The following is a 14,601-nucleotide window of genomic DNA, read 5'->3' on the forward strand; positions in this document are numbered from 1 at the left end:
AAATGTGTCATTATGCAGTGCTCCTCCTGCCCAAGCCCTGCTGTCACATTTCTTGGCACAGATGTCATTGCACAATAAATCTTTTGTACCTTTCAACACATCTCTGTATCTCTACATCTCAGAATTCTAACTGGCACGAAATAGTTTTGAGGCAAATACCACCTCGATTCGCACTGATCTGAAAGAAAAAATGGGTCGGTTAAGGGAGTAAAGCAGCTTGTTGCCCAAAGCTGGCAGTCAGAGTTCGATCCCTGGGACCCACTTAAAAAGAGGAATATGGGGCTGGAGAGATGGCTCAGCGGTTAAGAGCACTGATTACTCTTCCAGAGGTCCTGAGTTCAATTCCCAGCAACCACATGGTGGCTCACAACCATCTGTAAAGAGATCCGATGCCCTCTTCTGGTGTGTCTGAAGACAGCTACAGTGTACTTAAATATAATAAATGAATAAATTAAAAAAAAGAGGAATATGGTGGTTCCAATCTGTCATCCCAGCACTCCTCCCGCAATATGAGTGACAGAGACAGGCGAATCACCAGGTCGCTTGGAGGCCACCTAGTCTAGAGCACACAGCACAGCTGAAACAGGACACCTTGCTCAGAAACAGTGTGGATGGAGGTAATGAACTCTTGAAAATTCCCCTCTGATCCCCACATGGGCACATGCATGTGCACACACAATAACAACAACAACAATAATAATAATAATAATAATCTTTAGAGCCTCAGTTAAAGTGGATGTTTTTAACTTCAAAAGTGCCTCTAAAATTTAACCTAAGTTCTTTCCCGGATGTATACCTGTTCACTCTCTGAAAAATCTCACACTCTGGATGGGAACCTTATTTCCTGCAAAGCGTGTCTTCAGTCCGTCGCGCACCTCCAGCCTGTGGTCTTTGCTCTCTTTTTTTTTTTTTTTTTTTTTTTTTTTTTTTTTTTTTCGGAGCTGGGGACCAACCCAGGGCCTTGCGCTTCCTAGGCAAGCGCTCTACCACTGAGCTAAATCCCAACCCTGCTCTCTTCTTTTCAAACTGTGTTTGCATCCATTATACCTCAGAAACCACCCTAGGTCTGATTCTTTTAGAAAAGAAAGACAAGGGAAGGAGAGATGGCTCTCGGGGATTAAGAGCACTGGCTGCTCTTCCAGAAGTCCTGGGGTCGGTTCCTGAATCCACACAGAAACTCACAACTGCCTGTAACTCCAGTCCCAGGGGGTCTGACACACACATGGTATACAGACACACATGAAGGCAGAACACTCATTCCCATAAAATAAAAATAAAGACTAAAAAGCATTTGAATAAAAAGGGGGGCTAGAGATGGCTCAGGACTTAAGAGCTCGTGCATTCAACTCCCAGCACCCACAGGGTGGTTCACAGCCACCTATAACTCCAGGCTCAGGGGACCTGATGGCCTCTGTGCGTCCTGCATGCCCTGGATACACAGACATACCTACAGACAAAACACCCCTGCACATAAAATAAAAATCGATCAAAACAAAAGATGGACGAGAGTTATTTGCAAATAATGTAATAGCAGAAGCCACTGAACTTAATCAAAGCTTAGTGGTCCGTTGTGTACCTGCAGCCACGGCCATGAATCTCACCAAGGCTTGGTGGTCTGTGTGTACCAGCCGTCCCAGCACTAGTAAGGCAAAAGAAGAAGAATCGGGAGTTCAAGGCCGACCTGGGCTAGAAGGAGTTTGAATCCATCTTTGACTACATGAGAGTAGGAAGGAAGGGAGGAAGGAAGGAAGAAAGAAGGACTGGGAAGCAGTCAGAGGGCTCGCCAAGTAAAGGCACTCGCCACTCAAGCCTCACAACCCAAGGCCGATCCTCAGAAAGCACACAAAAGTGGACCAGCGGGCTCCATGAAGTTCTTCTCTGACCTCCACATGTGCCATGGTACATGTTACACACTCAAAAACAAACACACACCAAAGTACAGCTATTACTGTACACTCGAGTGTCTTAGATGTTTCCTTTTCCTAAGTGGCCCCTCACTTAAAACCTCTGCTATGTGAAAAGCTTTGTGTCAGGGAGGTGGAGGGTGGGCTCATTAATCACACCACTTGGGAGTCTGAGGCAGGAGGACTACCAACATAGTCCATACAGTCCAGACCCCTCCACACAAAACAGTTAATTAATTGATTGATCGATTAATTAAAATGAGTCTATTTCGTGATAATCAGCTAGTTCGTTTTAATCAGGAAGACATCAAAAAAAAATCCTAATTCTACCTCATAATAGAGTTTCAAAATCAAAGGAACCAAAGCCGACAAATTGTAGGGCATCTCTTTCCATGACCGACAAGATAAATAAATTTAACAAAATCATTAAAGATGTAGAAGAGTAGACAATGCCATAAACCACTTCGATCTAATATAAACTTACAGGCTAATAACAGCAAAACCGCATATTTCCTTCAGAGATCGCATGACACATTCATCAAGAGGGACCATATTCTAAGTCACAAAAGTCTTGAGTTCCTTTGGAATAATGAGAACAATGCGTTCTGGTTACTGTGGGACTAAATCAAAAATCAATAGCAAATAGTTGGGGGGCAGGGATAGTGTTTAAAGGTTTATTTATTGATTTATTACATATATAAGTACACTCAGACACACCAGGAGAAGGCATCAGATCCCATTACAGATGGTTGTGAGCCACCAGGTGGTTGCTGGGATTTGAACTCAGGACCTCTGGAAGAGCAGTCAGTGCTCTTAACCACTGAGCCATCTCTCCAGCTGAGGGATAGTGTTGAAACATGAACTGTTCCCCGCTCGGGTTCCAGCACTGACACAAGCTTCCTCAGTGGTACCAGTTTGAGAGGTAGTGGAAACCGGAAGCTGGGCTTTCGCTGAAAGAAGTAGGTCTTTTGGACTGAGCCTTCCCAGACAAATCTCTTCCTGGCAGCCATGCTGTGAGCATGCTCAATCCTCCACAGTCCTGCTCTGCCCTCCATGGCTCAGAAACAACCCCAAGCTGACCCCCGGGATGGCACTTCTGGAACCGTGAGCCAAATAAGCCCTTCCTCTCTTGAGCCGTTTTTTTCTCTCAGGTCTTTAGCCTAACCACAAAAAGCCTGTCACCAATGAAAAGCGGAAAGAATCATTGAGTTGCTGAAGAGAAATCTGAAGGAAAAAGTTGAGGCTGCGTATATGAATAGTAACGATACAATGTATCAAGAATCTGTGGGAGGCAGCTAGAGCAGTGTTTTTAGAGACTTACATTGTAAGCGTTCACACTAGGAAGGAAAACGGCCGTAAAATGAGTGACCTAGCATCCATCCCACCGCAAAAAAGCTAGAAAAAGAATCAAGCCGATCTAAAATCAAGAGAGTAAAATGTATTAAGTCAAGGGCAGAAACAGCATAGAAGATAAGACACAGGGGAAAGTTTACAAAGCCAAAGTTGGGTTCTTTGAAGGGATGAATAAAAATAACTGATAGACCTACTGGTACAACTTTTCCTCCTAGCTACTCTGGAGGCTGAGGCAGGAGGATTGCAAGTTCAAGGCCTAGCTAAGCCACAAATAGTGACTGTAAAGCTAGCCTGGGAAACTTAGTGGGACCTACACACAGCAGCAGCAGCTCAAAATGGGAGAAAAGAGGCTTATGCAGTTGCTTTGGGGTGAAGAACTGACAGCCTGGGAGAGAGCCTTGGTTCAAGTCTCAGTTCTGTAATAACTAAGTAACCTCTATCTCAACTGACCAAAAAGAGAAAGAACACAGAGCAGCGACATCAGAAAGACAGGAGAGCCTGCCATGAGTGGGATATGCTTTTGTGTGCCTCCCAAGATTCGTGTGATCAAAACCTGGGTGGAGCACAGATAAAACAAACAAACAACCCCATGACCAGCTACACCAGGTCCCTCTGCTGGCTGTACAGAGATCAGATCTGCTTTTTGCACACGTTCCTACCATCATTATCCACCAGGATGCCACGTAGGCAAGGGTAACCCTCTCTGAGCCTGTGATAAACCTTTCGAGCTCCCAGACCATGAGCTAAATAAACCTCTTTTCTTCATAAGCAGCTTCACTCGGGTATGTTGTTGTTGTTGTTGTTGTTGTTGTTGTTGTTGTTGTTGTTGTTGTTGTTTTGTTGTTGAACCAGTCAGCAAACTCTTCATTGCTTCTGGGGTGCGGGGCTCAGGAGCTCTTGGTGGGATGAGTCCGTTTCCTCTTCACCACCACCGGCTTCTGGCTTCGAAGGATGGCACTGGCCCTGCGGATGGCGTCCATCCATAGACCAGGGCGGTACTTGTTCTTTCGGATCATGTGCCTGCTGCTGCAGAGGGTAGCCGGAGCGTTCTTGTTGACGGAGGTCCTCACGTAAGAAGTGAGGTTTTCACGGATCTGCGCTTCATAACCACCACGACCCCTTTGCCATCGTCTGCCGGCTCCACTCCTACGATCTGGCAGTGGATTAGCCCGTCGTAGCGGAAGGAGATTCAGGCCTTCAGATTATTGGGCTCTGTGCTGTACGTCTGCTTGTTCCTCTTGATCAAGAAACCGGAGCAGTTCCGAACGACCAGCTATTGCAAATGCGCAGACCTGGCGGCGTCTCCTCTCTCTACGGCGGCCCGAGGCGGAAAGACCAGGTGTCTTACTGTAGTGATGAAAACCTGACTTAAAACCCCATACCTATTAAAAGTTATAAGAACAGTAATTTAAATAAACACAAACAGAGTCAATTTCCCACGAAGAGGATTTCAACAATGATTTTCATTAAGAAATAGTTAACACATAAACTCACAAAATGAAGAGTGTTTATCAACCCATTTCATGAGACTTAACATGTCTTGACGACAAGCCCAACGTTGAAGTTTTGTTTTTGTTTTGTTTTGTTTTGTTTTGGTTTTGGTTTTTTTTTTTTTTTTTTTTTTTCTTTTTTTCGGAGCTGGGGACCGAACCCCGGGCCTTTCGCTTCCTTGGCAAGCGCTCTACCACTGAACTAAATCCCCAACCCCAAATTTTAAATATAAATTTCGAGGGCTGGAAAGATGGCTCAGAGATTAAGAGCATTCTCTGCTCGCGCAGAGGTCCTGAGTTCAATTCCCAGCAGCCAATAATGAGATCTGGTGCCCTCTTCTGGCATGCACGTGTACATGCAGGCAGAATGCTGTATATGTAATAAATCTAAATAAATAAACAAATAAACAAACAAACAAACAAATAAATAAATAAATAAATAAATAAATAAATAAAAAATTCTAAACCAATATTCTTTATGAACATCAGTGGAAAAAATCCCACATAATCTTTCCAATGGAAATTAATAATATATAAAGTCAAAATGCACCATGACCAAGTCTGATATACTGTTAGATCCAAGGTAGACTTACCTGATGCAAAGCCAAAGTGACGTCATTAGCCATATTAACAGTCCGAAGATCTGGGGGTGCAGCCCAGTGGCAGAATGTCTGCCTAGCACATGCAAGGGCCTGTATTCAGTCCCTAGGATCAGGGCATTTTTAAAGTCATGTACTCACTGGACTAGACGTAGGAAACAGGGGCTGGAGGGCAGTCTCTCAGTGACTAAGAGCTGACACTGCTCTTGCAGAGATCTACGTTCCATTCGCAGCACCCACGTCAGGAGGCTTACAACCACCTGTCACCCCAGTTCCAAGGGCCCTAAACCCCCTGGACAGTCACCTCCACCTGGTTAACACATTGGGGACTTTCCATGACCCTGGACCATTGCACAGATGCACAGAACAGCTGCTAATCATAAAACCAAGCCACATGTTGCAAGATTCCCCTGAGCTACGCCTGAAGACGATGTCATCAGGGCGTTCATTTGCAAATGCTGTATCCCTGAGATTCAGTATTAAGAGTTCTTTGTGACAGGAGCCTGTTCGTGGCCTCTGCCTTAAACAAAGGACTCTTATTTGACCTCATTTTCATGGTGGCCTGTAATTTTCTCTCGTGGATTAGTTTACAGCAACCATTCTCCCAGCTACTTAGAAGGCTGAGGCAGGAGGACTGCTTGAGCCTGGGGAATTTGAAAGCTAGCCCGAGGAAAATAATAAGACTCATCTCAAAAAGAGGAAGAGAAACTTCCACCGAGTCTAAATTAAAAGACAACGTTCTTGGTCTGGTTAATGACATCATCGAAAGGTGGCAGTTAACGTTATACTCAGGAGTGAAATATCAAAACTTTTCCTGCCCTGATCCCTCACCCCTCACCACCTGAGGCAGTCCAGAGAGCAGGCCTCGGGGTCATGAGAACAGTCGATCTGTCCCTGCCCCGCACCAGCGACAGCACTCAGAGGAGCAGGTCCTGCATTGCCTGAGCAGCACAATGGGTCCTTGTGGTAGGGGCTGGGTGAGCCACCCCATCACTCACCTGCCATGAAGTGGAGTGGGAGGGGGGTAATGCTCTGCCCTCCCCCATCCCCCATCACCCCCGAACACCTGCAGTAGTTGGGAGAGCTGGCCTCAAGACAGGAGAGCTATCCCTGCCCCTCACTGCCCCTCACTGGTAGATTCAGGAGAATGGACCCTCAACCTCACCAGGGTGACAGAGTGGAGCTGGCCCTGACGGCAAAGGCACTGGTGAAGCAGCCTCAAAGGGTGTGACAGAAGGAGAGCTGGCCCAGCCCCTCACTGGCTGAAGCACTTGGGAGACTGGGTCTTAGGAGACTGGGCGGCACGGTGGAGTTGGCTCTGGAGGTGTGGGAAAGGGTAAGCCAGGCCCAAGGACATGAGAGAAAGAGAGCTGACCCTGCCCCTTGCCAAGGATGGCACTGGGTAGCCTAGCGATCGATGCTGGAGGCCAGGTAATGATCCAGTACTGATGGTGTCACAGAAGCCAGAGGTCTCGAACCAGACCAATGACTCATTACAATGAACATTTGCAAGTGAAGATGTGTGGACAGAGCGGTGCATCGTGGGACACACTGGGACACACTACGGCTTCCATAGTGAGATGTTTTCTACGCATAGTTTTGTTTCGTTTATTTTGTTTCGGTTTTGCTTGTGTGTTTTTTATTTTCTTTTAAAGGGGAGGTTGGAGGGCAGATAGGAGGGGACAGGGAGATGAACAGGACTGGGGCGCATGATGTGAAACTCACAAAAGATCAATAAAAAGTCTTTAAAAATAAAAAAATAAAATAAGATAAAATAAACTTCCTGATGAAATTTGAAATAAGGCAAAGCTATCTATTTCCCCTCGTTCTGTTTAGCGTTGCATTGAGATCTCAGCCAGTGGTGCAAGGGAAGAAAGAAGTAAACGGCGTACGAATTAGGAGTAAAACGGTCTTTCTGCATAGATGAAATGATCGTTTATATAGAAAATCTTAAGGCGGCTCTAAAACCCTCTTTGAAAACTCGTAAATAAAAAGAGAAAACTTGTAACTACAATAACAATATACCAAAATCAATCACATTTTATATTCTAATGGTGAAAAAATTGGAACATGAAATAAGAAAAACAATTTCATTTATTGTATTGTCAGAAACCATGCGGTACTTAGAAATAAATATCACAAATGGCATTCCCTCTATTGAAAATAAAAACTACATTAAAACCCACAAGATATTACAGAGAATTAAAGACTCGACAAACAAATGGAGAGACAAACCAAGCACGTCGACTGGAATAGTCAGTGTTTTTGACGCCAGTCACCTGCAGGTTTTAGCGCCTTGCAGCCATACTTCGCCAACCGTTCTGTAGGATCTCTCAAACATATCAAGAAATGCAGATCTACAAAACGATCCTGTGGAGAGGACGCGTCTGTGGGCCGCCTCATCTGACAAATTCTCTGAGATGATGCAGTGGCCACAGCATAGCAGCAGTGGAGTAAGGGCTCAGAGATGAAATGGATAAACCAGCACAGGACCCGGAAGCGGGCCCTGCCTCCTAGGGAGACTGGATTTCTGACAAAGGTAATCAATCAATAAGAAATAAGCTGTTCCCAACAAATGGTGCTGGGACAATTCAAGATCTGATACGGGAGCGGGATTGACCCTCATCCTCCTCCCTCTTCCCCTCCTCCTCTTCACCACACTCAGAAGTTAAAGTGACGGACCGGTGAGACGGCTCATCAGGTAAAGGCACTGGCTTCACCAGGCTTAACAATACAAGTTCAAGCCCCAGAACCCGCATGAAGGTGAAAGAGAGAACCAACTCCAGAAAATACAATACATGCCTTCGCACTTGCACTAATCCTTGACACACAGATATGCACACACATAGATGCACATACACACAGATATAGACACACATAGATGCATACACACAGATGCACACACACATATACATATTCACACAGATGCATACACACACACATACAGACACATAAAGATGCATATACACAGATGCACATACACACATACATATGCACACAGATGGCATACACACACGCACTCATGCACACAGATGCATACACACAGGCGCATACACATGCACATTCACGCACACACACACATGAGGTGGGGAAGTGAGGTCCCTGAGCTTCCTGCTTCTACCACCATCCCTCTGAAACCACAGCCAAAACGAATGCTTCCTTGGGTTGCCTTACATCGTGGTATTTTATTAAAGCAACAGAAAACTAAGGAACGCAGTCATCCTGGTCAGGGAAAAGACTCTCTGGAGATTAAGGCAAGGAAACTGCCTTTCACCATCCTGAACTGACTAGAAACTTTCTTTTTTTTAACTTTACTTTTTTTAAGATTTATTTATTTAATGTATGTGAGTACACTGTCCCTGTCTTCAGACACACCAGAAGAGGACATCGGATCCCATTACAGATGGTTGTGAGCCACCATGTGGTTGCTGGGATTTGAACTCAGGACCTCTGGAAGGGCAGTCAATGTTCTTAACCACTGAGCCATCTCTCCAGCCCCAAAAGAAACTTTCTTAAGGAAGAAGAAAGGAAGAGTGAGGTTGTGGCTTGGGCTGAGGGCTCCCTCCTTTTCCTTTTGTGGGCCACATCCCAGAAAGTGGCCAAGGACTGGAATGGGGTCACCGATGGGCCTTAAGTCCTGGCCTTTCACATTATTCACTGTGCAACCTTGGGCATCAGACACTGTGGCGCTTAATATTATCAACCCGACAGGCTAGACTCACCCACGAGACAGGCCGCCCGCACATCTATGAGGAGCTGTCTAGATGAGGCTGACCCAGGCCACGCCTGTGAAGGATTGTTTAGATTGGGTTTAATTAGGGTAAGAAGACCCATCTTAACCAGAGAGACAACAGTCTAGGGCTGGGGTCCTGAGCTGAACAAAAAGAAAGTGAAGCGACCAAGCAGCATTCATCACTCTCTGTCTCCTGCCTGAGGTGTAAAGTTCCCTCAAGCCCCTCCCAACGCCTACCTCCATCTCCCACCCATCCCACCCTTACTCCCCAACCTTCTAGAATCAATGGCACCCTGGAACTATGAGCCCAAATATACTCTTTCTTAAGTTACTTCTCACGGGATATTTTTGCTGTAAAATCCTGGACAAACTAGTGCGGTCTCCTTTTGGGTGGAGTCAAGGAGATCCACCTCAGAGTTGGCAGAGGCAGCTTGAGCTTTCCAGAGCCCCTGTGTGGACTGAAGTCGCTGATTCAAGCTTTCCAGAAGAAGGTCTCAACTTGACTGTTTGCTGAGGAACAAGAGCCAAAGCTCCCTCTTTGGTAACCCACGCATTTACATATAAATTGCTACCTAATGGCTCTGCCCTCCTTTATCTTAGCTCTAGATTCTAATGAGCTGGAAAAATGTCCTATGCCAGGGAATAATGACACTTCCAGGCTAAGGGAGAGAGAGAGAAGGAATGTGGTTCCTCGCTTGCTGCGCCTTGGGGAAGGTAACGGGAGGAGAATACGATGTCCCATCTCCAATGGGACCCATGGCCTCCTGTCTCAAAGGAAGAGGAAGAAAACATTTTCTAACAGCTGAAGACAGGGTGGAAAATCAGGCAGACAAGTACGGAATGCTTGACACAACTTGGGCAAAGCGAATCCTAATTCTGTTTATTCTGCCCCAGCCTGCACACTGCAAATATTTCATCCAGACAAACTGAAATGAAGATGAGCTGGGAGGACCATCGGGGACGGGGTCTGTCACCAGCCTTAGCTGTTCGAAGGCAGAGATGTTCTTAGGTGTTCTGAGGACACTCAGAGATGATGTACTGGACCTTCTTCCTGAAGTTTGCACAGCAGCGGGGTGTCGAGCTGCTCTCACGGCACTTTAAACACATCTTTGGGGGTGTGGCCCAATGGTAGAGCTGGTCTAGAATGCACAAGGCCCTGGGTGTGATCCCCAGAACCTCAATAAATCAATATATCCTTTTATTTTATTCCCACCACAATATGTGAGAATTTTAAGAGTGGAGAAAACTACTCATCCCCATGAGTCACTTCTGACTTGTCATCCAGGCAGTGACTGTGTGATCTCCACATCAAATGTCCAGCAGCCCTCAAACAAGCTAGACAAGCACTGTGCCATGAACCGAACTGAACAGCGCTCTCTCTCTTCTCTCTCTCTCTCTCTCTCTCTCTCTCTCTCTCTCTCTCTCTCTCTCTCTCTCCTCTCCTCTCCTCTCCTCTCCCCTCCTCCCTCTCTGGAGATCAGGTATCACTCTATATCCTTGGCTGGCCTTGAACTCACTCTGTAGCCAAGACAGGCTTTAAACGTGCAATGCTCCTACCTCACAGCCTGCCAAGTTCTTGGAATCAGGACCAGATCTTTCTTTTTCACTAAGCTATCACCTTTTTGTTTTTTTCATTTATTTAGTGTAGAGGAGGAGCAAGTGTGTACCCACATGTCTCAGGGTAGGTGTGGAAATCAGAGAGACAAACCTTGTGACTTTCTTCTCTCCTTCCACCATGTAGATCACAAGGATAGAACCTTTAACAGATGAGCCATCTTGCTAGCCGACAGAACAACAACAACAACAACAAAAATCTTCCCTGAGGTCCATTAATAGAATTTTTGGGAGGGGCGGATCATAAATCTTTTAAAATGTTTTCTCGCACCACAAAATGAAACTCGGCATTTCCGTCAAAGCTAACTGAGGGTAGCAAACTAGTGCCTGTGACATGACAAGATATGTCTACCAGTAGAAATCACAGATCCTGATACTATATCCCAGTTCGTTCTGTCTGGAAATGACCTCTAAGAGCCACACTTAGGGACCTGAATGAGTGAGTTTATTAACCATGCATCAGGCAAAGGCAGACGAACAAATAACAAACAGCAGAGAGGGAGAGAGGGGGGAGAGGGGGGGGAGGGGAGGGAGGGGAGGGGAGGGGGGGGGAGAGGGGAGGAGAAAACCACCAAAACATCCAGCGTCCAGCAGAAACGGCCAGGTAGTCCTGCAGACAGTCATGCCAGAGCTCCCACTAGGGAGATTTCAGGCAGTGTGTCCTCTCCACAGATGAGCTTCCAGCTCCTCTCCCCCACTGTGGATGCTTTTATATCATGGGATAAACAATAGTAACCCCTGTTGTAAATGTTCTGTCTTCTAGCCATTCTCAAGGGCACAGTGTCTTTAATACCCGTAGCTGTCTGTTGTCCTCCTTCCTCCCCGTGACAAGGTCAGAGGGCCAGCCTGCCCCAGGAAAAGGACTCTCCGAGGACACTTGAGGGAAATGTGCTTGAGTCTGAGACAAGGGGGCCCGTCTTGTCCTCAGAGTCAGCTTTCAACAAGCGCGTGACAATTTACAATTTCTATTGCTGATGTCCACGCCTACTTCATGTTTATCACTGTTTCAAAACATGCCGGTAGTCAGTAGACCGGCCCCGGGCATCTCGTTATTTCCTGCATGAATCAGCCAGGCATGGCCGTGCACACCTGTGATCCCAGTACTCCGGAGGCTGAGGCAGGAGGGTCAGGAATTCATGGCCAGCCTGAGCTACATGAGAACCTGTCTCAAAAAGAAAAGAAGAGGAGAGGAGGAGAGGAGAGGAGAGAGAGGAGAGAGAGAGAGAGAGAGAGAGAGAGAGAGAGAGAGAGAGAGAGAGAGAGAGAGAGAACACTGCCTGGCAGCTTCTAAAACTACAGCTCTGCTCACTGCCTTTGCCAACTCTCTGACTGCGAATACTCCTACGTCGCTACTGCCAAGTTCAAGGACAGCTATGTTTAACAATTTGTTTGCATATCCCCTGAAAATGGAACCGTCAGAATTCTCTAGAAGTGTGGACAAGGTAACCGCTGCACACCGATGGTACCAGAGTGGCTTCTCCTGGACTCTCATCTATAACCACCACCCTCTCCATGTGAAACACACACACACACACACACACACACACACACACACACACACGCACGCACACACACACACCCCAAACCCCCGGGGCGCTCAATGTGATAATAGGAATAACAGCAACAAATTTTATGCATGCATCGTCCTAAATCCCTAATCTATTCCAGCGGTCATCACAAGCCCCTCACAGGGCCTGTCTCACCCACGCCACCAGCAATGGTGTAAGGCCGATACGGTTGGAGCTGTTCCTAGGGAAGGGTGAGGACAGATGTCACTTTGCCACCTGGAAACAGTTGGTGGAGTCTAAAGGCCTTTCGGTTGTCATAACTGGGTTTGCTACTGGCATCTAGTGGGTAGATGCCACCAAGCACCCTAGAACACACGGGACCTCCGCACTACCCAAGCTGGAATCATCCAGCCCCACACACCCAAAGCGCAAGACCGAAAGCCCTGCGCTCCTGTTATTTCCACTAAAGATGAGACGCCATGACAGAACGTAACTGCAGAAATGACTCCCTGTGTGTTCAGTCAGCTTTCCAGTGCTGGGAGGAGACCGGAAAACCTGTCCTGTATTGGTCCCTTTCCTCAGTGCTGTGACCAAAGCAACCTTGGAACGGGTGGTTTGGGTTCACAGATCACCGCAGGTGATCCATGGTGACAGGAGCTTGAGGCAGCAGGCCACGCCGCCACCAGAGAGCAGAGAGTGGTGAATGCAGCTGCTCAGCTGGTTTGTGCCTTTTCATTCAGTCCCGGACCCCAGCCCGTGGATGGTGCTACCCACAGTTGAGGTGAGCTTCCCACCTCGACCTAATCTAGACAATCTCTCCTGCTCACGCCCAGGAGTTAGCCTAGTGTAGGTAGCCCACAGGTGTGCTCGGAGGTTTGTCTTCTAAGGGATTCTAGATGTTGTCCAGTAGACAATCAACATCAACCGAAACTCCACAGATATAGATAGAATCATTCACCAGAAAGGAGGAGGAGGAAGACTGGAAGAGGAAGAGAGGAAGAGGAGGAAGGAGGAAGAGGAATAGAAGAAAGGAGGAGGCCACTGGAATTATCCTAGCCAAGGTATATGAGTCCACATTTCATAGCCTGCAGTCTTTGCATTCTGGAGATTCTAACCCTAGATGCTTCTAAAGATTGAGACACTTCCCCAGAAACTATGCTCAATACGGCTCAATCAGATATGCTCTTGTGCTGTCTGTGAAGTCAACAGGGATCATAGAGTACATGATACGCATGTACCAAAATGCCACAGTAAGACCCATCATGTGTGCAGTCACAGTCAAATATGAGACCTATCATGTGTACAGTCAAATATGAGACCTATCATGTGTACAGTCAAATATGAGACCTATCATGTGTACAGTCAAATATGAGACTTATCATGTGTACAGTCAACATATGAGACCTATCATGTGTAAGCCACTATATGCTAATAAATAATAAAATGGGGCTGGCAAGATGGCTCGGTAGACAAAAGTGCTTAATGAACAAGCCTGACAACACAAAGTCAATCCCCACACCCACGATAGAAGAAGAGAAACCCCTAAAAGTTGTTCTCCGAGCTCCACACAGCATTGTGGAGTGTGCGACCATGTGCATTCATGCATGCACACACATACACAAATAACAACAACTGCAAGTTAAACAAACAGAAGTGAACAGCATGCATGCCATGCGTTAACATTTACTACCTATGTACTATGTGCCAGCACTATTCTAGGTTTGGGGGATAGAGTAATGAACAAAACAAAAAAATGGTTCGTATCTTGAAGAATGTAGAATCTGGTAGAGAGGACAGAAACATAAATAAAGATGTAGGCTAATCTTCAGGTGGGTGGTGCACACCTGTAGTCCCAGCACTTAAGAGCACAACAGGAGGATCAGAGTTCAAACCCAACTTCAGCTACACAATATATTTGAGGCTAGAGTGAGCCTCATGATTCTTTATCTCAAAATAAAAAATAAATAAATGAACAGATAAAGAGTTAACATTCCCTGGTTGTCTAGTGGTTAGGATTCGACGCTCTCACCGCCGCAGCCCGGGTTCAATTCCCGGTCAGGGAACCAGGGGCTGGAGAGTTGGCTCAGTGGTTAAGAGCCCCGACTGCTCTTCCAGAGGTCCTGAGTTCGAATCCCAGCAACCACAGGGTGGCTCACAACCATCTGTAATGGGATCCAATGCCCTCTTCTGGTGTCTGAAGACAGCAACAGTGTACTCATATACAAAATAAATAAATAAATCTTTAAGAGTTAACATAATCACAGGCTGCGATTAATGCTATGAAGGAAGTTCTATAATAAACATTTCCAGTAGGGTCCTCTTTAGAAAGGATGGTCAGGGAAGACCTCCTGAAGGAGGACATGTGAGTTATCACCTGACCAGTGAGAAGCTGGTCACAAG

At 46.4% G+C, this 14,601-nt stretch overlaps 1 non-coding gene and 1 pseudogene across 1 annotated transcript; one reads left to right on the forward strand and one right to left on the reverse strand.

Moving 5' to 3' along the window:
• Positions 1-4,144: 4,144 nt before the first annotated feature.
• Positions 4,145-5,366, reverse strand: LOC116901058 (annotated as a pseudogene).
• An 8,826-nt stretch (positions 5,367-14,192) lies between these two features.
• Positions 14,193-14,264, forward strand: Trnae-cuc. Its single transcript has one exon. It is a non-coding gene; the product is annotated as a tRNA-Glu (tRNA).
• The last annotated feature ends 337 nt before the right edge of the window (positions 14,265-14,601 follow it).

This window comes from Rattus rattus, chromosome 5 (assembly GCF_011064425.1).
Source record: "Rattus rattus isolate New Zealand chromosome 5, Rrattus_CSIRO_v1, whole genome shotgun sequence".
Taxonomy (NCBI): Eukaryota; Metazoa; Chordata; class Mammalia; order Rodentia; family Muridae; genus Rattus; species Rattus rattus.